Source organism: Mustelus asterias, chromosome 16, assembly GCF_964213995.1.
Source record: "Mustelus asterias chromosome 16, sMusAst1.hap1.1, whole genome shotgun sequence".
Classification (NCBI taxonomy): Eukaryota; Metazoa; Chordata; class Chondrichthyes; order Carcharhiniformes; family Triakidae; genus Mustelus; species Mustelus asterias.
Genome location: NC_135816.1, coordinates 1,058,417 through 1,083,541, shown reverse-complemented (window position 1 = coordinate 1,083,541; position 25,125 = coordinate 1,058,417).

Here is a 25,125-nt window from a genome sequence, read left to right as displayed (position 1 = left end):
GGATCCTGAGAGACAGGATTTATGATCATCTAGAGAAGTTTAGTATGATCAAAAGTAGTCAGCACGGCTTTGTCAAGGGCAGGTCGTGCCTTACGAGCCTGGTTGAGTTCTTTGAAAATGTGACCAAACACATTGACGAAGGAAGAGCGGTGGATGTGGTCTATATGGACTTCAGCAAGGCGTTCGATAAGGTCCCCCATGCAAGACTTCTTGAGAAAGTGAGAGGGCATGGGATCCAAGGGGCTGTTGCCTCGTGGATCCAGAACTGGCTTGCCTGCAGAAGGCAGAGAGTGGCTGTGGAGGGGTCTTTCTCTGCATGGAGGTCAGTGACCAGTGGAGTGCCCCAGGGATCTGTTCTGGGACCCTTGCTGTTTGTCATTTTCATAAATGACCTGGATGAGGAAGTGGAGGGATGGGTTGGTAAGTTTGCTGACGACACCAAGGTAGGTGGTGTTGTGGATAGTTTGGAGGGATGTCAGAAGTTGCAGCGAGACATAGATAGAATGCAAGACTGGGCGGAGAAGTGGCAGATGGACTTCAACCCGGATAAGTGTGTAGTGATCCATTTTGGCAGATCCAATGGGATGAAGCAGCAGTATAATATGAAGGGTACCATTCTTAGCAGTGTAGAGGATCAGAAGGACCTTGGGGTCCGGGTCCATAGGACTCTTAAATCGGCCTCGCAGGAGGAGGATGCGGTCAAGAAGGCGTACGGCGTACTAGCCTTCATTAATCGAGGGCTTGAGTTTAGGAGTCGGGAGATAATGCTGCAGCATTATAGGACCCTGGTTAGACCCCACTTGGAGTACTGCGCGCAGTTCTGGTCACCTCATTACAGGAAAGATGTTGAAGCCATTGAAAGGGTGCAGAGGAGATTTACAAGGATGTTGCCTGGATTGGGGGGCATGCCTTATGAGGATAGGTTGAGGGAGCTTGGTCTCTTCTCCCTGGAGAGACGAAGGATGAGAGGTGACCTGATAGAGGTTTACAAGATGTTGAGAGGTCTGGATAGGGTAGACTCTCAGAGGCTATTTCCAAGGGCTGAAATGGTTGCTACGAGAGGACACAGGTTTAAGGTGCTGGGGGGTAGGTACAGAGGAGATGTCAGGGGTAAGTTTTTCACTCAGAGGGTGGTGGGTGAGTGGAATCGGCTGACGTCGGTGGTGGTGGAGGCAAACTCGTTGGGGTCTTTTAAGAGACTTCTGGATGAGTACATGGGATTTAATGGGATTGAGGGCTATAGATAGGCCTAGAGGTGGGGACATGATCAGCGCAACTTGTGGGCCGAAGGGCCTGTTTGTGCTGTGGCTTTCTATGTTCTATGTTCTATCTCTCGTTGGCGGGTGGGGGGGAAGAGGAGGGCCAGATGTATCTCTGATCGGGGCATGGGTGGCGGGAGGCCTGATGGTTCTCTGATGGGGAGGGGAGGAGGGAGGCCCGGTCATTCTCTAGTTGGGGGGAGGAAGGAGGAGGAGGCCAGATCATGCTCTGGTGGTGGGGGGGGGGGCAGGTGGAGGGGGGGAGGTTGCAGAGGGAGGGCCAGATGGATCTCTGGTGGGGTGAGGAAGGGTGGGTAGGGGCAGAGGGGGTCCGCTGCTACTCTGCGGGCGATCAGTGGGGGGGAAAGGGGGTAGGGGGTCGCGATAAGTCTGGGTAGCGGGGGGGGGGGGGGGCAGGTGGATAGGAGGGACAGTTATGTTGTGGGGGTGGGGCAATATCTGTGGGGCCATCGCTCCCACTTTTCGCTCCCAGGCCGCTTTCTCTGCTTTCTGCGGCTCGGGGGTGAACTGACACGGGCGCGCTTTTCAAATTTGTTTCACTGCGCGTGTGCAGTTCAGAACTCCGATCGTTTCAGCTGCGCTAAGCCCCACCCACAGCGTGATTCAGACCTGCGATTTATTTTTCAGGCAAAGTGCGTATGGGGGCGCCTGAGAACAGATTTCCAAGTCGGATCTGAATTGCACCCAGATTCAGCACTTAGAATCAAAATGGTAAAATCGTCCCCATTGACTATCTAGCTGATCTGTGCCCCTCATTATTTTATAGACCTCTATAAGATCACCACTCAGCCTCCTACGCTCCAGAGAAAAAAGTTCCATTCTGTCCAGCCTCTCCTTATAACTCAATCCATCAAGTCCCGGTAGCATCCCAATAAATCGTTTCTGCACTCTTTCTAGTTTAATAATATCCTTTCTACAATAGGGTGACCAGAACTGAACGCAGTATTCCAAATGTGGCCTTAACAATGTCTTATACAACTTCAACAAGCCGTCCCAACTCCTGTATTCAATGTTCTGACCAATAAAACCAAGCATGCTGAATGCCTTCTTCACCACTCTGTCCACCTGTGACTCCACTTTCAAGGAGCTATGAACATGTACCCCTAGATCTCTTTGTTCTATAACTCTCCCCAACGCCCTACCGTTAACTGAGTAAGTCCTGCCTTGGGTCAATCTACCAAAATGCATCATCTCACATTTATCTAAATTAAACTCCATCTGCCATTCGTCAGCCCATTGGCCCAATTGATGAAGATCCCATTGCAATCCGAGATAACCTTCTTCACTGTCCACTATGCCACCAATCTTGGTGTCATCTGCAAACTTACTAACCATGCCTCCTAAATTTGATTTGATTTGATTTATTATTGTCACATGTACTAACATACAGTGAAAAGTATTGTTTCTTGTATGCTATGCAGACAAAACATACCGTCCATAGAGAAGAAAAGGAGAGAGTGCAGAATGTAGTGTTACAGTCATCGCTAGTGTGTGGAAAAAGATCAACTTAATGCAACGTAGGTCCATTCAAAAGTCTGACAGCAGCAGGGAAGAAGCTGTTCCTGAGTCGGTTGGTACGTGACCTCAGACTTTTGTATCTTTTACCCAACGGAAGAAGGTGGAAGAGAGAATGTCCGGGGTGTGTGGGGTCCGTAATTATGCTGCTTTGCTGAGGCAGCGGGAAGTGCAGACAGAGTTAATGGATGGGAGGCTGGTTTGTGTAATGGATTGGGTTACATTCACAACCTTTTGTCAACCAAATCATCAATATAAATGACAAATAACAGTGGACCCAACACCGATCCCTGAGGCACACCGCTGGTCACAGGCCTCCAGTTTGAAAAACAACCCTCTGCAACCAGCCTCTGGCTTCTGTCATCAAGCCAATTTTGTATCCAATTAACTACCTCACCCTGGATCCCGTGAGATTTAACCTTATGCAACAACCTACCATGCGGTACCTTGTCAAAGGCCTTCCTAAAGTCTATGTAGACAACATCAACTGCACTGCCCTCATCTACCTTCTTGGTTACCCCTTCAAAAAACTCAATCAAATTTGTGAGGCATGATTTTCCACTCACAGAGCCATGCTGACTGTCCCTAATCAGTCCTTGCGTCTCTAAATGCCTGTAGATCCTGTCTCTCAAAATAGTTTCCAACAACTTACCCACCACAGGTGTGAGGCTCACCGGCCTGTGGTTCCCAGGCTTTTCCCTGCAGCCCTTTTTAAACAAAGGCACAACATTTGCCAGTCTCCAGTCTTCAGGCACCTCACCCGTGATTATCGATGATTCAAATATCTCGGCTCGGGAACCCGCAATTTCCTCCCTCGCTTCCCACAATGTCCTGGGATACACCTCATCAGGTCCCAGGGATTTATCAACCTTGATGTGCTTTAAGACTTCCAGCACCTCCTTCTCTGGAATATGTACACTCCTCAAGACATCACTATTTATTTCCCCAAGTTCCCTAACATCCATGCTTTTCTCAATAGTAAATACTGATGAGAAATATTCATTTAGGATCTCACCCATCTCTTGTGGATCTGCACACAGATTGACCTTGTTGATCCTTAAGAGGCCCTACTCTCTCCCTTGTTACTCTTTTGCCCTTTATGTATTTGTAGAAACTCTTTGGATTAGACTGGATCATTCTGTCAACTGATATGAACGGAATGATGACAGTTGATTATACAAATGCCACAGGTAACTGATCATTCTCAATGCAACCCAACAGCCAAATGGCCTCCTTCTGCACTGTAGGGGTTCTAAAAAGAAATTCAATAAATTAACAGATTGGGAAAAAGAAGATTGCTGCCCAGATACAGTGGATGTTGCTGAGAAATGCAACAATCTTTCACATTTCCAGAGGATCTTTGACACCCGTGCATCCCCCATTTGGATGTTTGGACAGATTTCTGTGCCCCAGAGACAATTCACCATTGGTGTTGGATACCAGCAAGAGTGAGAAAGTCTAACGACTCAAACTAGAACTGCATCCCCAGCCATAAAAATGCTTTTTAAAAATGACTGAGGGAAAAAGCATGATAATTCTCAATGATGTTGGCAGTGGGCTGAGACTCTCAGCTGCTTCCAATGTATTCCCGACAAAGCAGAGACTGGGCATTCAGTCCCACACAAAGCTTCCCACTCCTTCCTTTGTTTCTGTTGCTGCCGTGAACTCTCAGGCTCACCGTTTATATATTAAAACACTCTGATTTTCCTATTTATTGACAGTAGGAGACTCTCGGGGGAGGCATGTCTAAGTGTTTATTCAGGTAAATTAACTATCTCTGCTGGATGACATGCTCCAAGGAAGAGTGAATTGGCAATCCGAGGACCACACTGCAGCACAAATTCTCATATCCACATTTCCATCAAGTGTAGATAAACGGTGAAGTATCGGATCAAAAAACCTGCTCAGTAATGTACCCCCACACCCTTCCAAACTCTTCTCTAAAATCCCGTTATTGTACTTACAATCACACCCCACCTCCTTTCCTGTTACTACTCTGAGGACATAAAAGAGCCCATCAAACTATTTTGGAAAAGTGATGCGTTCATTGGAGCTCCGGTCAATATTTATCCCTCAGCCAACATGTTCACTGCAACAGATTATCTGCTCATTGTCACAGTCCTGTCTCTTGGATCTTGCTGTGTAAAAACTGATTGCCAACTTTCCTGCATAAGAACAGTAACTACATTTAACATTAAAAAAAACTTCACATTGTGTTGGGACTGTTCTGAGGCCAGGAAAAGAGCCAATGGGATGAAAACTTTTCTTCTTTATTTCTGTGTCCATTTTAACCTATTTTTGGGATCTTTGGAATATTTTATCATCAAAGGAAACAAATTGCATGAAGTTAGCACCTTTCACAACTTTAGGTTGCCCCCAAAATTACTGGTTAACAGTGAGGTGTGTTTGAGTATAATCTTTGTGATGTACCATATATGGCAGCAAATGTTAGCACAGCAAGATCTCAGAACCAGCTATATCATAAAAGCGTTTAGACAGTTACATGGGTAAGATGGGTCTCGAGGGCTATGGGTCAAATATGGGCAATTAGGTCTAGTTTCATGGTAAAAACTGGGCGGCATGGACAAGTTAGGCTGAAGGGCCTGTTTCCATGCTGTAAACCTCTATGACTCTGTCTGTCCAATTGATGTTGGATAATTATTCTCCTGGATGCTGAGGGGTGAAGTGGGTTCAATGAAAAATTAAATCTGGTAAGCGATATGCTTTCGAAAGTGTGTTAACCAGGGTTCAGTGTAAATACATTCCTCTTAGAATGAAGGGCAAGGCTGGTAGAAGTCTGGAACCCTGGATGACTCGGGATATTGAGGCCCTGGTCAAGAAGAAGAAAGAGGCACTTGACATGCATAGGCAGCTGGGGTCAAGTGAATCTCTTGAAGAGTATAGGGGGTGTAGGAGTAGAGTTAAGAGAGAAATCAGGAGGGCAAAAAGGGGACACAAAATTGTTTTGGCAGATAGAACATAGATCATAGAACATTACAGCGCAGAACAGGCCCTTCGGCCCTCGATGTTGCGCCGACCAGTGGTACCAACCTAAAGCCCCTCTAATCGACACTATTCCAATATCATCCAGATGTTTTCACGGTGGAAAGGGATCTGGGTGGTTGTACTGCTGGTTTGCGGTGGACAGAAAGGATCGAGCATGTGGACATAAAGAAAGAGGATGTGTTGGAACTATTGAATGGCATCAAGGTTGGTAAGTCGCCGGGACCGGATGGGATGTACCCCAGGTTACTGTGGGAGGCGAGGGAGGAGATTGCGGAGCCTTTGGCGATGACCTTTGCATTGTCGATGGAGACGGGAGAGGTTCCGGAGGATTGGAGGATTGCAGATGTGGTCCCTATATTCAAGAAAGGGAACAGGGACAGCCCGGGAAATTACCGACCGGTGAGTCTAACCTCAGTGGTTGGTAAGTTGATGGAGAGGATCCTGAGAGACAGGATTTATGATCATCTAGAGAAGTTTAGTATGATCAAAAGTAGTCAGCACGGCTTTGTCAAGGGCAGGTCGTGCCTTACGAGCCTGGTTGAGTTCTTTGAAAATGTGACCAAACACATTGACGAAGGAAGAGCGGTGGATGTGGTCTATATGGACTTCAGCAAGGCGTTCGATAAGGTCCCCCATGCAAGACTTCTTGAGAAAGTGAGAGGGCATGGGATCCAAGGGGCTGTTGCCTTGTGGATCCAGAACTGGCTTGCCTGCAGAAGGCAGAGAGTGGCTGTGGAGGGGTCTTTCTCTGCATGGAGGTCAGTGACCAGTGGAGTGCCCCAGAGATCTGTTCTGGGACCCTTGCTGTTTGTCATTTTCATAAATGACCTGGATGAGGAAGTGGAGGGATGGGTTGGTAAGTTTGCTGACGACACCAAGGTAGGTGGTGTTGTGGATAGTTTGGAGGGATGTCAGAAGTTGCAGCGAGACATAGATAGAATGCAAGACTGGGCGGAGAAGTGGCAGATGGACTTCAACCCAGATAAGTGTGTGGTGATCCATTTTGGCAGATCCAATGGGATGAAGCAGCAGTATAATATGAAGGGTACCATTCTTAGCAGTGTAGAGGATCAGAAGGACCTTGGGGTCCGGGTCCATAGGACTCTTAAATCGGCCTCGCAGGTGGAGGATGCGGTCAAGAAGGCGTACGGCGTACTGGCCTTCATTAATCGAGGGATTGAGTTTAGGAGTCGGGAGATAATGCTGCAGCTTTATAGGACCCTGGTTAGACCCCACTTGGAGTACTGCGCGCAGTTCTGGTCACCTCATTACAGGAAAGATGTTGAAGCCATTGAAAGGGTGCAGAGGAGATTTACAAGGATGTTGCCTGGATTGGGGGGCATGCCTTATGAGGATAGGTTGAGGGAGCTTGGTCTCTTCTCCCTGGAGAGACGAAGGATGAGAGGTGACCTGATAGAGGTTTACAAGATGTTGAGAGGTCTGGATAGGGTAGACTCTCAGAGGCTATTTCCAAGGGCTGAAATGGTTGCTCCGAGAAGACACAGGTTTAAGGTGCTGGGGGGTAGGTACAGAGGAGATGTCAGGGGTAAGTTTTTCACTCAGAGGGTGGTGGGTGAGTGGAATCGGCTGACGTCGGTGGTGGTGGAGGCAAACTCGTTGGGGTCTTTTAAGAGACTTCTGGATGAGTACATGGGATTTAATGGGATTGAGGGCTATAGATAGGCCTAGAGGTGGGGATGTGATCGGCGCAACTTGTGGGCCGAAGGGCCTGTTTGTGCTGTGGCTTTCTATGTTCTATGTTCTATGTTTATCCATTAACCATTTGAATGCTCTTAATGTTGACGAGTCCACTACTGTTGCAGGCAGGGCATTCCACACCTTTACTCCTCTCTGAGTAAAGAACCTACCTCTAACATCTGTCCTATATCTCTCACCCCTCAATTTAAAGCTATGTCCCCTCGTGCTAGCCAACACCATCTGAGGAAAAAGGCACTCACTATCCACCCTATTTAATCCTCTGATCATCTTGTATGCCTCTATTAAGTCACCTCTTAACCTTCTTCTCTCTAACGAAAACAACCTCAAGCCCCTCAGCCTTTCCTCATACGATTTTCCCACCATACCAGGCAACACCCTGGTAAATCTCCTCTGCATCCTTTCCAACACTTCCACATCTTTCCTATAATACGGCGACCAGAACTGTACGCAATACTCCAAATGCGGTCGCACCAGAGTTTTGTACAGTTGCAGCATGACCTCCTGGCTCCGAAACTCAATCCCTCTACCAATAAAAGCTAACACACCGTACGCCTTCTTAACAACCCTATCAACCTGGGTGCCAACTTTCAGGGATCTATGCACATGGACACCCAGATCCCTCTGTTCATCCACACTACCAAGTATCTTACCATTAGCCCAGTACTCTGTAATCCTGTTACTCCTTCCAAAGTGAATCACCTCACACTTTTCCGCATTGAACTCCATTTGCCACCTCTCAGCCCAGCTCTGCAGCTTGTCTATGTCCCTCTGTAACCGGCCACTTCCCTCTGCACTGTCTACAACTCCACCAACTTTAGTGTCATCCGCAAATTTATGAATCCATCCTTCCACGCCCTCATCCAGGTCATTAATAAAAATGACAAACAGCAGTGGCCCCAAAAAATAAGATAAGGCAAAGGAGAATCCAAAGAGCTTCTACAAATATATAAAGGGCAAAAGAGTAACAGGGGAGAGAGTCGGGCCTCATAAGGATCAACAAGGTCATCTGTGTGCAGATCCACAAGAGATGGGTGAAGTCCTAAATGAATATTTCTCATCAGTATTTACTGTTGAGAAAAGCATGGATGTTAGGGAACTTGGGGAAATAAATAGTGATGTATTGAGGAGTGTACATATTACAGAGAAGGAGGTGCTGGAAGTCTTAAAGCACATCAAGGTAGATAAATCCCCAGGACCTGATGAAGTATGTCTGGGGACGTTGTGGGAGGCTAGGGAGGAAATTGCGGGTCCCCTAGCCGAGATATTTGAATCATCCATAGTCACGGGTGAGGTGCATGAAGATTGGAGAGTGGCAAATGTTGTGCCTTTGTTTAAAAAGGGCTGCAGGGAAAAGCCTGGAAACTGTAGGGCAGTGAACCTCACATCTGTGGTGGGTAAGTTGTTGGAAGGTATTTTGAGAGACAGGATCTACAGGCATTTAGAGACGCAAGGACTGATTAGGGACAGTCAGCATGGCTTTGTGAGTGGAAAATCACGTCTCACAAATTTAATTGAGTCTTTTGAAGGGGTAACCAAGAAGGTAGATTAGGGCAGTGCAGTTGATGTTGTCTACATGGATTTTAGCAAGGCCTTTGACAAGGTACCGCATGGTAGGCTGTTGCATAAAGTTAAATCTCACGGGATCCAGCATGAGGTATGTAAATGGATACAAAATTGGCTTCTTGATAGAGGCCAGAGGGTAGTTGCAGAGAGTTGTTTTTCAAACTGGAGGCCTGTGACCAGCGGTGTGCCTCAGGGATCAGTGCTGGACCCACTGTTATTTGTCATTTATATTAATGATTTGGATGAGAATATCGGGGGCATGGTTAGTAAGTTTGCAGATGACACCAAGATTGGTGGCATAGTGGACAGTGAAGAAGATTATCTCCAATTGCAATGGGATCTTGATCAATTGGGCCAGTGGGCTGACGAATGGCAGATGAAGTTTAATTTAGACAAATGCGAGGTGATGCATTTTGGTAGATTGAACCAGGGCAGGACTTACTCAGTTAATGGTAGGGTGTTGGGGACAGTTACAGAACAAAGAGATCGAGGGGTACATGTTGATAGCTCCTTGAAAGTGGAGTCACAGGTGGACAGAGTGGTGAAGAAGGCATTCAGCATGCTTGGTTTCATTAGTCAGAACATTGAATACAGGAGTTGGGACGTCTTGTTGAAGTTGTACAAGACATTGGTAAGGCCACACTTGGAATTCTTTGTGCAATTCTGGTCACCGTATTATAGAAAGGATATTATTAAACTGGGAAGAGTGCAGAAAAGATTTACTAGGATGCAGCCTGGGCTTGATGGATTGAGTTATAAGGAGAGGCTGAATAGACTGGGACTTTTTTCTCTGGAGCGTAGGAGGCTGAGGGGTGACCTGATAGAGGTCTATAAAATAATGAGAGGCATAGACAAGGTAGATCGTCAATATCTTTTCCCAAAGGTAGGGGAGTCTAAAACTAGAGGGCATAGGTTTAAGGTGAGAGGGGAGAGATACAAAAGTGTCCAGAGGGGCAATTTTTCACACAGAGGGTGGGGAGTGTTTGGAACAAGCTGCCAGAGGTAGTAGTAGAGGCGGGTACAATTTTGTCTTTTAAAAAGTATTTAGACAGTTACATGGGTACGATGGGTATAGAGGGATATGGGCCAAATGCGGGCAATTGGGATTAGTTTAGGGGTTTTTTAAAAAAAGGGCAGCATGGACAAGTTGGGCTGAAGGGCCTGTTTCCATGCTGCAAATCTCTAGGTTTGCTCTGTAAACCTAGAGCAAGCTTAAATAACTCTGTAAGTTAAATAACTCTATAAGTTATTTAAGCTTGCTCTCATGCTGGGACTGTTTGATGCAGCAATCAGAAAAACTCTCACATGATTAAATGTTTCAGCGAAAAGGAACAAAGAACAAAGAACAAAGAACAGTACAGCACAGGAAACAGGCCATTCGGCCCTCCAAGCCTGTGCCGCTCCTTGGTCCAACTAGACCAATCGTTTGTATCCCTCCATTCCCAGGCTGCTCATGTGACTATCCAGGTAAGTCTTAAACGATGTCAGCGTGCCTGCCTCCACCACCCTACTTGGCAGCGCATTCCAGGCCCCCACCACCCTCTGTGTAAAAAACGTCCCTCTGATGTCTGAGTTATACTTCGCCCCTCTCAGCTTGAGCCCGTGACCCCTCGTGATCGTCACCTCCGACCTGGGAAAAAGCTTCCCACTGTTCACCCTATCTATACCCTTCATAATCTTGTATACCTCTATTAGATCTCCCCTCATTCTCCGTCAAATGAGATGGAGTTTTGTTCTGTGTTGAAATCAGAACACTGTCTGTATAAAATAACTTCAAAATTTACCTTCACACAGAAGCAGAATATTTCAGAAAAATAGTATGGACAGATTCCCTCAAACCTCAAGATTCAGAGGAACCCGAATAGTTCACAAGAACATATGAACTAGGAGCAGGAGTAGGCCATTCAGCCCCTCGAGTCTGCTTCAATACGATCATGGCTGATCTTATTTCGGCCTCATTTGTACTTTCCTGCCCATTCTCCATAACCCCTCAACCCATTGCTCATTAAAAATCCGTCTGTCTCCTCCTTCAATTTGTTTAGTGTGTGGGGTCCGCTGCACAGATTTGCAACTTTTTGAGTGAAGTAATTCCTCCTCATTTCTGTTTTAAATCTGTCACCCCTTGGTCTGAAGCTATGGCCTCTAATTCTAGAATGTCCAACAAGGGGAAGCATTCTCTCCACGTCTACTCTGTCAATCTCGTTTAGCATCTTCTACACCTCAATTAGATCTCCTCTCATTCTCCTCTGCAGAATGAGGAGAGACGAAGTCGGTTCAGATTATATTCACTGCAGTTTAGAAGAGTGAGAGAGGATCGCATCGGAACTTATAAAATTCTAACAGGGTTAGACAGGGTACATTCAGAAAGAATGTTCCCAATGGTGGGGGAGTCCAGAACTAGGGGTCATAGTCGGAGGATAAGGGGTAAACCTTTTAGAACTGAGATGAGGAGAAATTTCTTCACCCAGAGGGTGGTGAATGTGTGGAATTCATTACCACAGAATATAGTTGAGGCCAAAACGTTGTGTGATTTCTGGAAGAAGTTAGATATAGCTCTTGCAACTAAAGGAATCAAGGGAGCAAATGAATGGTGGAGTGGGCTTGAAGGGCAGAATGGCCTACTCCTGCTACTATTTTGTATATTTCTATGTTTCCAGCAAGTAAATGCCGAAACTATTCAATCTCTCTTCATAAGACAAATTCTTCATCCCTGGAATCAATCTAGTGAACCTTCTCTGAACCGCCTCTAAAGCGTTTACATCCTTCCTCAGGTAAGGAGACCAAAACTGTGCGCAGTTCTCCAAATGTAGTCTCACCAATGCCCGATACAGCCCTCCTGTACTTTTATACCCTGTTCCATTAGCAATGAATAACAAAATTCCATTTACCTTCCTTATTATTTCCTAAATCTGCACACTGACTTTCTGCGATTCATGCGTGAGGACACCCAGATCCCGCTGCACCAAAACATTTTGAAATTTCTCTTTATTTAGATAGTAAGCAGCCCTTTTATCCACCGAATCAAAATGGACGACCTTACACTTATTCACGTTAAATTCCATCTGCCAAATTTTGGTCCAATCATCGAATCTACCCATATCTATTTGTAAATTTCTTATTTCCTCAACTTGCTTTCCCACCTATTTTAGTGTCATCTGCAAATTTGGCTATCATGCCTTCTATTGCTGTATCCAAGTAATTAGTGTAGATTGTAAATATTTGGAGGCCAAGAACAGAACCCTGTGATACACCATTAGTTATGTCTTGCCAATGACAAGAAGACCCATTTATCCTGACACTCTGTTTTCTGTTGATTAGCCAATCTTCATCATCCATAGCAGTTCATGTCAACTTGGCCAATCTTAGAGACCCCTTGGGTAATGGTGTCATAAGTTGGCTGATTTCAGTCAAATGTGGGTGGTTGATCTGCTTCAATTGGTCAGCAACTCTAGACCAGGGGATAGGAGATCACCCAGATCCCCTTTACTGCTCTGAAATGTGTCTGGAATGGATGTCAGATGAGGTTCAGATTTTATCATGTGTCCATTTAGGAGTGTGAGAAACGCAGCTCACTCTTTAATAATTTTTCTCGAGTCAAATTCTGAAGCAGTGGTTTTATTCAAAAGTTCTTGCAAGAGCAGGTGTCCGATAAATAGGCACACCCAGCAAACATACTCAGCTCATTTTTATACAGCAGTTTTGAGTCTCTCCACGCCTCTCCCTTCCATGATTAGGTTATATTGCCATTTGAAGGAGCCTATCCTCGGTCTATTCACTCTGCCCTTGTTTGCTTCTTCCACTCTTCTCATCCCTTTACCCCTTACTTGTCTTTGTTTTATGCCTTATTTGATTATCTATTCTTGTGCAAGCTTCTTGTGTGTGCGCTAGCTGCAGTTGTCAGCGATTTTTTCTAGTTCCATCAGTTAACCGTAAACTATATATTTTTGTTTGTCTGATCTTATTACATACACATACACTATGTGTCAGTCTTGTGGTTTTTCTGCAGAAGCAACATTCCCATCTGTTTTTCACAGGAGCAGAAAGATAGTTGGCAGATATACCTTGCACAAAGAGTTTGTGAAAATTAATGATGGGGAAATTCACTGAACTGGGCAATCTGAAAGGTTTCAAGAGTTGTTTTGATGCATTGATGGTTTGAGAGATTTGGAAGAAATTGTTCCAATATTTGGAAAGATCGCACAGATTTACGGTAATTGGCAAAATAAAGTATGGCGACATGAGTTTGGATCTGGGAAGCGCTGCCGGAGAGTTTGCTGAAGTGGGGTTCAATCCGAGCTTTCAAATAGGAATTGGATCATTATCTGAAAAAGAAAAACTTGCAAGGCTACGTGGAAGAAGCAGGTGAGTGGCTCCAGGTGAAATACCCCTTCATTGATCCACTGGAGCAAGCTGAGAGGGGTGATTGAAAAGCAGCAGTGCTGGTAAGAGATTAATTGGATTAATTGAATTGTTTATTTATTTAATTAGTCAGCTAGTGTGTGTATTTTTTTGGCCTTTACTTTAACAGCAGTTTTTCAAGTTTAAAGTGAAAACTAGAAGTGGGCAGCAAAGGAGTCTGGGAAGGGTTTTTATTTTAACTTTAAAAGTCAGTTACCTGGGAGGTTCCCCCTCAGTAGTAGTTTTTTTTTCTCTCGGGCCCCTAGCCCTATAAATTGGTGCAGAGGAGATACCCGATCCTCTACACTGGTAGAGGATCCCACCCTTCCATCCTCCTCTAACCTAATTATAAGTGTGGGGAAGTTTTTTGTTTTCTTTTTTTCTTGCTGGTAATGGCTTCAGGGATGGCAGTTCAGGCAGTATGCTGCATCTCCTGTGGGATGTATGTGGTGAGGAAATCCAGTAGTGTTTCAGGAGATTTTAGTTGTAAGAAGTGCATTAGATTGCAGCTTCTGGAGGAGCGTGTAAAGGAGCTGGAGGGGGAGGTAGAGGAACTCCGCATAATTCGGGAGGCGGAGGTGGAAGTTGATAGGAGTTATAGAGAAATAGTAACTCCTAGAAATGAGGCTTGGGTCAATGCCAGGAGGAGGGGTAAGAAGCAATCGGGAAGACAATCCCCTGTGGCGGTTCCCCTCCATAATAGGTTTTCGGTGCTGGAGGCTACAGTTGAGGAGGAATCAACTGAGCATAGAGAGAAGATCTCTGGGGGTGAGCCGAGTGAGAAAGCTCAGGTGGTTAGGGGCTGTAAAAGACTGGGCCTTGTGATTGGGGACTCCACAATTAAGGGGACAAATAGGAGGGTCGGAACTAAAGGTAGGGACTCAGGGTTGGTGTGTTGCCTACCAGGGGCTGGGGTCCGGGATGTGTCTGACAGGGTATTCAGGACTCTTAGGGGGGAGGGAGATAAACCACAAGTTATTGTACATGTGGGGACACACGACATAGGGAGGATAGGGGAAGGGGATATTAGGCAGGGATTTATGGAGTTGGGGTGGAAACTAAAGGCCAAGACTGACAGAGTGGTTATCTCTGGACTCTTGCCTGTACCACGGGATAGTTTAGAGAGGAATAGGGAGAGGGAAGGTTTGAATTCATGGCTGAGGGGATGGTGCAGGAGGGAGGGGTTCAGGTACTTAAGCAATTGGGGCTCGTACTGGGGAAGGTGTGACCTCTATGAGAAGGATGGTCTACACCTTAATCAGAAGGGGACCAATATCCTGGGGGGTAAATTTGCTAAGGCCATGCAGGGAGGTTTAAACTGATTCGGGGGGGGGGAGGGATCCTGAGTAGTGGGGCTGAAAGTGAGGGATGCATGGATGGGGACTGCAATGCACGGCATTGCAGAGGTGGGGTGGAGCAGGGTTTGAAATGTGTATACTTCAATGCCAGGAGTATTCGCAATAAAGTGGGTGAACTTGCAGCGTGGATCAGTACCTGGGACTTCGATGTTGTGGCTATTTCAGAGACATGGATAGAGCAGGGGCAGGAATGGATGCTGCAGGTCCCGGGGTTCAAATGTTTTAGTCGAAGTAGGGAAGGAGGTAGAAGAGGGGGAGGGGTAGCATTATTGGTCAGAGATTGTATCACAGTGTCAGAGAGGAGGTTTGATGAGGACTTATCTGTTGAGGTAGTATGGGCGGAGATTAGAAATAGGAGAGGAGAGGTCACCCTGTTGGGAGTCTTTTATAGACCTCCTAAAAGTTCTAGAGAGGTTGAGGAAAGGATTGCGGAGTCAATCCTGCTTAGGAGTGAAAGTAATAGGGCAATTGTTATGGGGGATTTTAACTTGACTAATATTGACTGGAATTGTTATAGCTCTAGCTCGTTAGAGGGGTCAGTTTTTGTTCAAAGCGTGCAGGAAGGTTTTTTGACTCAGTATGTAGACAGGCCAACTAGAGGTGAGGCTATATTGGATCTGGTGCTGGGAAATGAGCCAGACCAGGTGCTAGACTTGGAAGTTGGTGTGCATTTTGGTGATAGTGACCACAATTCGGTTACGTTCACCTTAGTGATGGAAAGGGATAGGCATGAACCTCGGGCCAGTGGTTTTAGCTGGGGGAAGGGTAATTATGAGGCTATTAGGAGAGAATTAGGAAACATAGGTTGGACTAGGAGATTACAGGGACTGGGAACGTCCGACATGTGGAGTTTTTTCAAGGAGCAGCTACTGCGAGTCTGTGATAGGTATGTCCCTGTCAGGCAAGGAGGAATTGGTAGGGCTAGGGAACCGTGGTGCACCAAAAAAGTTTCTTTGTTGGTTAAAAAGAAAAAGGAGGCTTATGTTCGGATGAGACGTGAGCACTCGGGTAGTGCACTAGAAAGCTTTAGATTGGCTAAGAGGGAGTTGAAGAGCGAGCTTAGAAGGGCTAAAAGGGGACATGAGAAGACTTTGGCGGATAGGGTTAAAGAGAATCCTAAGGCGTTCTATAGGTATGTCAAGAACAGAAGGTTGGTTAGGGCAAGTTTAGGGCCAGTTATAGATGGCAGAGGGAAGTTATGTGTGGAACCGGAGGAGATTGGTGAAGCATTGAACCAATATTTCTCTTCGGTGTTCACGCAAGGGGACATGAATATAGCTGAGGAGGACACTGGGTTGCAGGGGAGTAGAATAGACAGTATTACAGTTGATAAGGAGCATGTGCAGGATATTCTGGAGGGTCTGAAAATAGATAAATCCCCTGGTCCGGATGGGATTTATCCAAGGATTCTCTGGGAGGCAAGAGAAGTGATTGCAGAGCCTCTGGCTCTGATCTTCAGGTCGTCGTTGGCCTCTGGTATAGTACCAGAAGATTGGAGGTTAGCGAATGTTGTCCCATTGTTTAAGAAGGGGAACAGAGACTTCCCCGGGAATTATAGACCGGTGAGTCTCACTTCTGTTGTCGGCAAGATGTTGGAAAAAATTATAAGGGATAGGATTTATAGTTATTTGGAGAGTAATGAATTGATAGGTGATAGTCAGCATGGTTTTGTGGCAGGTAGGTCGTGCCTTACTAACCTTATTGAGTTTTTTGAGAAAGTGACCAAGGAGGTGGATGGGGGCAAGGCAGTGGACGTGGTATATATGGATTTTAGTAAGGCGTTTGATAAGGTTCACCATGGTAGGCTTCTGCAGAAAATGCAGATGTATGGGATTGGGGGTGATCTAGGAAATTGGATCAGGAATTGGCTAGCGGATAGGAAACAGAGGGTGGTGGTTGATAGTAAATATTCATCATGGAGTGCGGTTACAAGTGGTGTACCTCAGGGATCTGTTTTGGGGCCACTGCTGTTTGTAATATTTATTAATGATCTGGATGAGGGTATAGTTGGGTGGATTAGCAAATTTGCTGATGACACCAAAGTCGGTGGTGTGGTAGACAGTGAGGAAGGGTGTCGTAGTTTGCAGGAAGACTTAGACAGGTTGCAAAGTTGGGCCGAGAGGTGGCGGATGGAGTTTAATGCGGAGAAGTGTGAGGTAATTCACTTTGGTAGGAATAACAGATGTGTTGAGTATAGGGCTAACGGGAGGACTTTGAATAGTGTGGAGGAGCAGAGGGATCTAGGTGTATGTGTGCATAGATCCCTGAAAGTTGGGAATCAAGTAGATAAGGTTGTTAAGAAGGCATATGGTGTCTTGGCGTTTATTGGTAGGGGGATTGAATTTAGGAGTCGTAGCGTTATGTTGCAACTGTACACAACTCTGGTGCGGCCGCACTTGGAGTACTGTGTGCAGTTCTGGTCCCCACATTACAGGAAGGATGTGGAGGCTTTGGAGAGGGTGCAGAGGAGGTTTACCAGGATGTTGCCTGGTATGGAGGGGAGATCCTATGAGGAGAGGCTGAGGGATTTGGGATTGTTTTCGCTGGAAAGGCGGCGGCTAAGAGGGGATCTTATTGAAACATATAAGATGATTAGAGGTTTAGATAGGGTGGATAGTGATAGCCTTTTTCCTCTGATGGAGAAATCCAGCACGAGGGGGCATGGCTTTAAATTGAGGGGGGGTAGTTATAGAACCGATGTCAGGGGTAGGTTCTTTACCCAGAGGGTGGTGAGGGATTGGAATGCCCTGCCAGCATCAGTAGTAAATGCGCCTAGTTTGGGGGCGTTTAAGAGATCCGTAGATAGGTTCATGGACGAAAAGAAATTGGTTTAGGTTGGAGGGTCACAGATTTTTTTTTTTTTAACTGGTCGGTGCAACATCGTGGGCCGAAGGGCCTGTTCTGCGCTGTAATGTTCTATGTTCTATGTTCTATGTTAGAGGGCCAGTACGGAAATGATGGGTCAAATGGCCTCCTTCAAGTTCTAACCATTCTGTCATTCTGGGAGTCTCTATAAGGGATAGTTCTACATTCTCAATTGGAGAGGATCAGAGGGTGCACATGACAGACAATCAGAAACATTCATAACATGATGTTCTGACTGCTCTAATTTATAAATGAAGCATTGGTTTCCGCAGTGTGAAAATGTCCTAATGCCTTATCAAAATAATTGACTTTTTAGGTCTAATTTGTTTTGGGTCCTAAACTTCCAGTGATCAGAGAAAATGAATGGAACCACATCTCTGATATCGCTGGCAGTTTATAATGAGGCAATGCACTAATCTGCAAATCCTCTCTTAATTCCTGATGCAGTTCCTAAAGCCTCAGTTTATCAACCTGCAATAACATTGAGTGCGAAACTAATCTGTTACAATCTGCTGCTTGTAACTTGTCTCAGAGAATGTCCTTTTCTGCTTTGAAGTCGTTGTCTCTAAAAGCTTCAGATCGTTTTGGAAATTGAATGATTTTGAAGGCACCTGGCCTTTGTATGATTGTCTTCTTATCAGAAATCCCACTGATCAAAGAAGGTATTAACCCCGGCAGAACATCCAACATTAACACTTCTTCATCGGAGAACAAAAGAACATTCATTTTCGATAGGGAATTATTGTAAATTCGCCAATGCTGGAAAAACTCAGCATGTCAGGAAGCATCTGTGCAGAGAAGCAGAATTTCAGGTTGAGTTCTGAGAATGATTGTGATTTGCTGATCACCTCACATTCCACCGTCATACTGAGTAAGTGCTGCACTGCTGGAGGTGAAATCCTTTGGTTGAGACATTGAGCCAAGGCCCCAATTGTCTGCTCAGGTGTTTGTGAACAATCCCATGTGAAACAACCTCTCAGCATCAACTCTGTTAAGCCCCCTGAGACTCCGATATTTCTCAATAAGGCTGCCTCTCCTGAACTCCAATGAGTACAAGCCCAAACTACTTAATCTCTCCTCTTAAGAAAACCCCTCCATACCCGGGATTAACCTAGTGAACCTTCTCTGGACTGTCTCCAGCAGCAATATACCTTTCCTTAGATAAGGGACCAAAGCTGTTCACTGTATTTCAGAATAACATTTGTGATAATTCCACATTCATTCAGCTTTATCAGTGTTGAGTTTTGTGTGATAGGAGAATGCATCAGAGTTTGGTTATTGAAACTAATCAGTTATCATTTGATGTGTTCTTTAATGACACGAGTCATTGAGCTTATTTGTTGTATAAGTGTTAGGAATCCCACTGATGTTAAATATGAGGGCATCTCAAAACCCAGAAGGGACACTGGTTCTCAGTGGTATGTATTTTCAATTTGGTATAACCTGAGGAAAGATATGCAAACCAGGAAGGAACAGTATATCCTTGCTGTGATCAATTAATAAATAACATTTATTAACTTAAAAGAAAACACATGACAAGAATGACTCTAATACACTCCAATAGTAACTTTAACTATACTGATGGTATACGCACACAGTATCTCATGAGGTTACTCCTTGTTCCCAACTACCTATGTTTCCTGAAATCTGAACTCTAAGAAATAACCTTACTCCCAAACAACGTCCAATATTATCTAGCTCTCGGAGCATATCCAGCAGATAGTTACCACCCACAGGTTATTTTCCAAGTTTGGGAAAGTTGTCTTCAGTTTCAGCGCAGAAATTCTTCTCTGTTTGAATTTTGATTTTAAACAACAGCCTTTCAGCAGCAACTTGTTTTCGGGAGAGGTCGTGTGTGGCGATGATAGTAGCTGTTTCTCTCTATTGTCTTCCTCCGTTACCTTGCTTTGGATCTATCACTTTTTCCCTTCGACACTACCCAACCTGTGGACCAGGCTTTTAGAATTTTGGTGCAATATATTCCCTTATCTCTCCACTTTGAAGACATCTCTTCTTTACATCATTGTATTCTCCCAGTTGCTTATGTAAACACTTGTTTATCTAGTATGCTTATTTGCATATCAGAAACACCTCTTCAGACAGCTGTATTTACCAGTTCCCTTTTATGCCATTCATTTATTTTATAAGAACATAAGAACTGGGAGCAGGAGTAGGCCATCTGGCCCCTTGAGCCTGCTCCGCCATTCAATAAGATCATGGCTGATCTTTTCGTGGACTCAGCTCCACTTACCCGCATGCTTACCATAACCCTTAATTCCTTTACTGTTCAAAAATGTGTCTATCCTTGCCTTTAAAACATTCAATGAGGGAGCCTCAACTGCTTCACTGGGTAGGGAATTCCACAGATTCACAACCCTTTGTGTGAAGAAGTTCCTCCTCAACTCAGTCCTAAATCTGCTCCCCATTATTTTAAGGCTGTGCCCCCTAGTTCTAGTATCCCAATTGCATTTCTTTTAATTTTGTTTTTCTTCAATTCTTAACAATAAGACAGAAGGCACTAATAACAAACAGGGGACTGGGTAAGAACATCATGGGTTTATTAATTAAGACTACATACGTTTTACATTGTTGTAATGTTTGGAATGCGAAGAGCTGTTACTGCGCTGCTGACATTGACAACCGTGAAAACAATCGGAACTCACAATACGGACATCATTCCTGTTCTCATGAAGCAGACAAAGGCATGATTATATTCTCAAAGATAGACTACAGCATCCCCTTTCTTTTTAAAGATACTTTGTCCCTTCCAAAAAGTGTAATTATTTACTATATATACTCTGTTTATATTCTGTAACATTACATTCTGCACTCTCTCGTTTCCTTCTCTATGAACGGTATGCTTTGTCTGCATAGCGCGCAAGAAACAATACTTTTCACTGTATGTTAATGCATGTGACAATAATAAATTAAATCAAGTCAAATCATGTTTAGTTACTGTTACATAATTGCATCGAACAGATGAATTTATCAGTCTGTAAAGAGTAAAGACTTATTCTGCTGGTTTACCCGGATTTTGTGATGGTAACCTTAACTGGAAGTTTCTTTAGTTTCTCACAGTCATTGTGGTGTTGTCATTCTTGGATATTTTTTCTGGTTGCATTTGAAATCTAGCCCCAGATGCAATAGGACTGCACAGGGGATGAGGATCTGCAATGGATTTAATTCATCTTCCGTTCAGTCTCACCATTGTGCCTCATGTGTAATGATTCCTGAACAAATCCATGTCATCTGGACTGGTTATCACATATCTCCTGTGTGACCTGGGATACAAACCTGTTTGTCCCAAACTTGGCAAATTTGTATCTTATTGTGCACATTGGATCCTTCCCTTCCAGTTAGAAAAGTTGCTCTTTAGTTTCTGAGTGCAGAATGGGTTAAAGTAGATTGGTACTCACTCTGCCAAACATGGTGATGGTATAGTTGCATTGAAAGGTTTCGCTCTCTGGTGTAAACGTGCAATTTGTAGCTCTTGCAAAGTCTGTCCATATTTGAGAAGTAAGGATCACACTGTGCAAATTATTCATCAGCTGAGCCATTAGACCTGGAGTGATGAGCAGAAGTAGTGTACTTGATATTCCACTTTCCACACATACTCTGAAATGGCTTACCAATAACTTACAGAATTTTAACTGAAATAATCTCTTCAGGAACACCAGATAAACATAAAATGGCACTGAGAGCATGTGTGACAGTTTGTGGCATATGGTGGCATTTGTCAAATAATGGGGTATTTGGTAAAATAGGCAATGATGATGATGAAGTCAATGCCAAGGACACAAAAGGAGCCGGGTACAATTTTGGGCCAAGGATGGGCAGGAACTTCATGTGGAGTCTTGGTGCCTACTTGGCATAATGGGTGGCATGGTAGCACAGTGGTTAGCTCTGCAGTCTCACAGCACCAGGGACCCGTGTTCAATTCCAGCCTTGGGCCACTCTCTGTATGGAGTTTGCATGTTCTCCCCGTGTCTGTATCGGTTTCCTCTGGGTGCTCCAGTTTTTTCCCACAATCCAAAGATGCTAAATTCCCCTCAGTGCCCCAAAATGTGTAGATTAGCAGCAAAAATGTGTGGGATTACAGAGACAGGGTGGGCATGGTTAAGATGCTCTGTCGATAGACCAGATGGCCTCCTTCTGCACTATAAGGGTTCTATGATTCTATTTGAAATCGGCCTTCCCCAATTCAATATTATCCTTATCTGTTTTCATAACCGCCCCCCCCCCCCCCCCCAACAACATGCTCCCTCACTAACACTTTACCACTTTCCTGGCTTCATTCCCTAGGATAAGGTCCAGCACTGTCCCATCCCGAGTAGGATTATCTACAGGCACAAAAAGCTCCACTTTTGTGGATTCTGTCTCAGGAATTCAGCTCTTATGTCCATGTTTGAACGAAGGCTGTAATGAGGTCAGGAGCTGAGTGACCCTGCCAGAACCCAAACTGGGCGTCACTGAGCAGGTTATTGCTGAGCAGGTGCTGCTTGATAGCACTGTCGATGACCCCTTCCATCACTTTACTGATGATCGAGAGTAGACTGATTGGGCAGTAATTGGTTGGGTTGGATTTGTCCTGTTTCTTGTGTACAGGACATACCTGTGCAATTTTCCACATTGTCGGGTAGGTGCCAGTGTTAAAGCTGTATTGGAATATCTCTACTGGGGCAGCAGCAAGTTCTGGAGCACAAGTCTTGAGGACCATTCCCTTATCTGCCTAATGTAAATCCCTAGTCAAGCTGTTTTCCTGACGTCCTCTTCATTACTATTTCAAACACCTGCCTTCACACCGACTTTAGTGATGTTTTAGTGATGATTTGCAGTCTGTCTCTAGATACACACACACACACACACACACACATGCACACACACTCCACACACGCACATGCACGCACATGCACACGCACACACGTATATGCAAGCTTGTTTCCCAGTATATGACAATGATCATGCAAAAATATTATGAACTCTAATTTTTCTCACTGATTTATAAATGATACAGAAAAACAGATCAGATAGTAAACTTGGTGCAAATGAATCGTAATATAACATCTCTGTCATCAAAGAGTCTGATAAAGCTTTAACAAATAAGGATGGAAATTCTTGTCATTCCTACCTCCATAAAATGTGAGAAGCTGCAGAAAGATAAACACAATTGTTAAACCTCATCAAGTAGACAGACAATTTTTATTGGATAAAACTCCAAATCAAAACTGTAGAAAAAGGGAATTGAAGAACAAGTGGGAATGACAACCAGAGGGCAGGGCTTCTATGTGTTTTCAGATTATCTTTGACAATGCTGCAAAGTTTCATTTTAAACCACAACATCTCTTCAGGGCATCATTCTTTCTGGAGCAAAGCAAGATATCTTGTGGCATCTGCATTGATCAGTGGGTGCCATGTCTGCTCAGAAAGAGAAGCGCATTGATCAATGTCACAGCTATGCATCAATCTGGCAGTGGGAGCCCGAGTCTCCGGGAATGACTCAGAATTCAATCTGTTTTGCCGGGGGTTGTGTACATTTGGCGTTCTGAGCCACAGGTCTAAGTTGCACATATTATGTAAAGTCTGTGCATATTATGCATGCTGCTTCATGTGGGCGAGACCACAACGTCTCAGCAAATGTCACCCAGACTCAAAGCTAGCACTCATAAAAATCATGTTTATTACCAATGAATAATTATTAAAAATACAGCAACAACTTGAATTTATAAACACCTTTAAATTGTTCCAGTTCCATGAGATACGTTTCAGGAACATCACCAAATGATACTTCAACCAATTATAGACATGAGGGCAGGAAGGTGACTGAAACTTTGTCAGACCGTGGGTTAAAAAGAGTGACTTAAAGGAGGAAATGGAGATGGATAAGTGGAGATGTTTAGTGATGGAATTCGAGTGTTTGGCACCAAGACAGCTGAAGACATGGCCACCACTGGTGGAAGGATTAAACATCGTAAGAAGTCTCACAACACCAGGTTAAAGTCCAACAGGTTCATTTGATAAAGGGGCAGCACTCCGAAAGCTAATGGTTTGTGCTACCAAATAAACCTGTTGGACTTTAACCTGGTGTTGTGAGACTTCTTACTGTGTTTACCCCAGTCCAACGCCGGCATCTCCACATCACAGAAGGATTCAAGTCAGGAGTGGGCGTGAGGACAGAGTGAAATTTGTACAGGTCCAGGGAACTCAGCGAGTAACTGCTTTGTGTGGACATAACCACACAGACTGACAGATCCCAAACTGAAACCCCGAGGGCCATGTGGCACCATGTAATTGCTGGAAGATACAAGTGGATTTTGTACTGGCTCCTCACTGTCTTTCATGAACTGTCAGGCAGATTGAGAGCTGTGTCCCAATCCCAGCCACCGCGGAACAACAACTAATATTCCCTCAATGATGGAGCTTAGTGCAAAGTGATTTTCTGAGGCAGAATATAGAAAGACATTGTCCAAAACCCTCCACATTCTCTGAACCAGCCGGGGTGATTGCAAATGATGTCCTTCAACAACAATCAGCAACACAAATTCTCTGGTGATTGTCGTTTTTATTTGCATGACCTTGAAAAGTCTCCCACAGTGCAACAGAGGCATTATTTTGGAAATATTTCCGTGAATAAGTGCTTGGAAATGCCGAGGTCATTAAACAAATACAATTCTCTCTGTTCCTTCCTTACTCTGAAAGGAGATGCGCGTCCCTGCAAAATAATTATTGTGATGAAGGAAGCAGATTGAAAGAAGCATCAATTGAAAATAATTCTGGATAATGAAACTGTAATTATGCGATTCTATGTACACATCCTCACCTCGTTATCTCAATACAAACTCTCATTCAGTTATTTACAGGGACACAGAGCAGGCGTTTCTCACATCGGCTTTTGTCCTTATGGAAACCAAACTCAGGAATTGCCAAACCATCATTTCTTAATCTATTTTTTCTCCTAATTTACGACCTTCGGCCTGATAGTGTTTGGGGCTGGAGCAGTGGCCCAACACCAAGAGATTCGAAACTTAGACAAACTGGGCTTATATTTCTTCATTTTTATTTTATTTCAGGGAGAACTTATTTGTACCACTTTCATGCAGTCATTTACTCACTCAGCAGATCAGGACCAGAAGCAGTGAACTTACTCATGTTGATGAACCATTTGTTAGCCATGGTTCAGTTGCTGACACTCTGGCCTCTGAAGCAGAAAGCTGTGGGTTGGATACAGCTCAGACAGATGTTTCAGTTCAGTCAATCCAAGCCAGAGTTAATGGTCCACTGGAGCATCCTCCCATCATTCCTCATCTAAATCGATCAGCAGAATCCTCGATTCCACTGGTTCCCAACCTTCTGAATGCCATCACTTATCTTTCACTCAGGCACACCTGCTATTTTCTCCAGCTGAGCTGCCTGCAGCAAAAGCC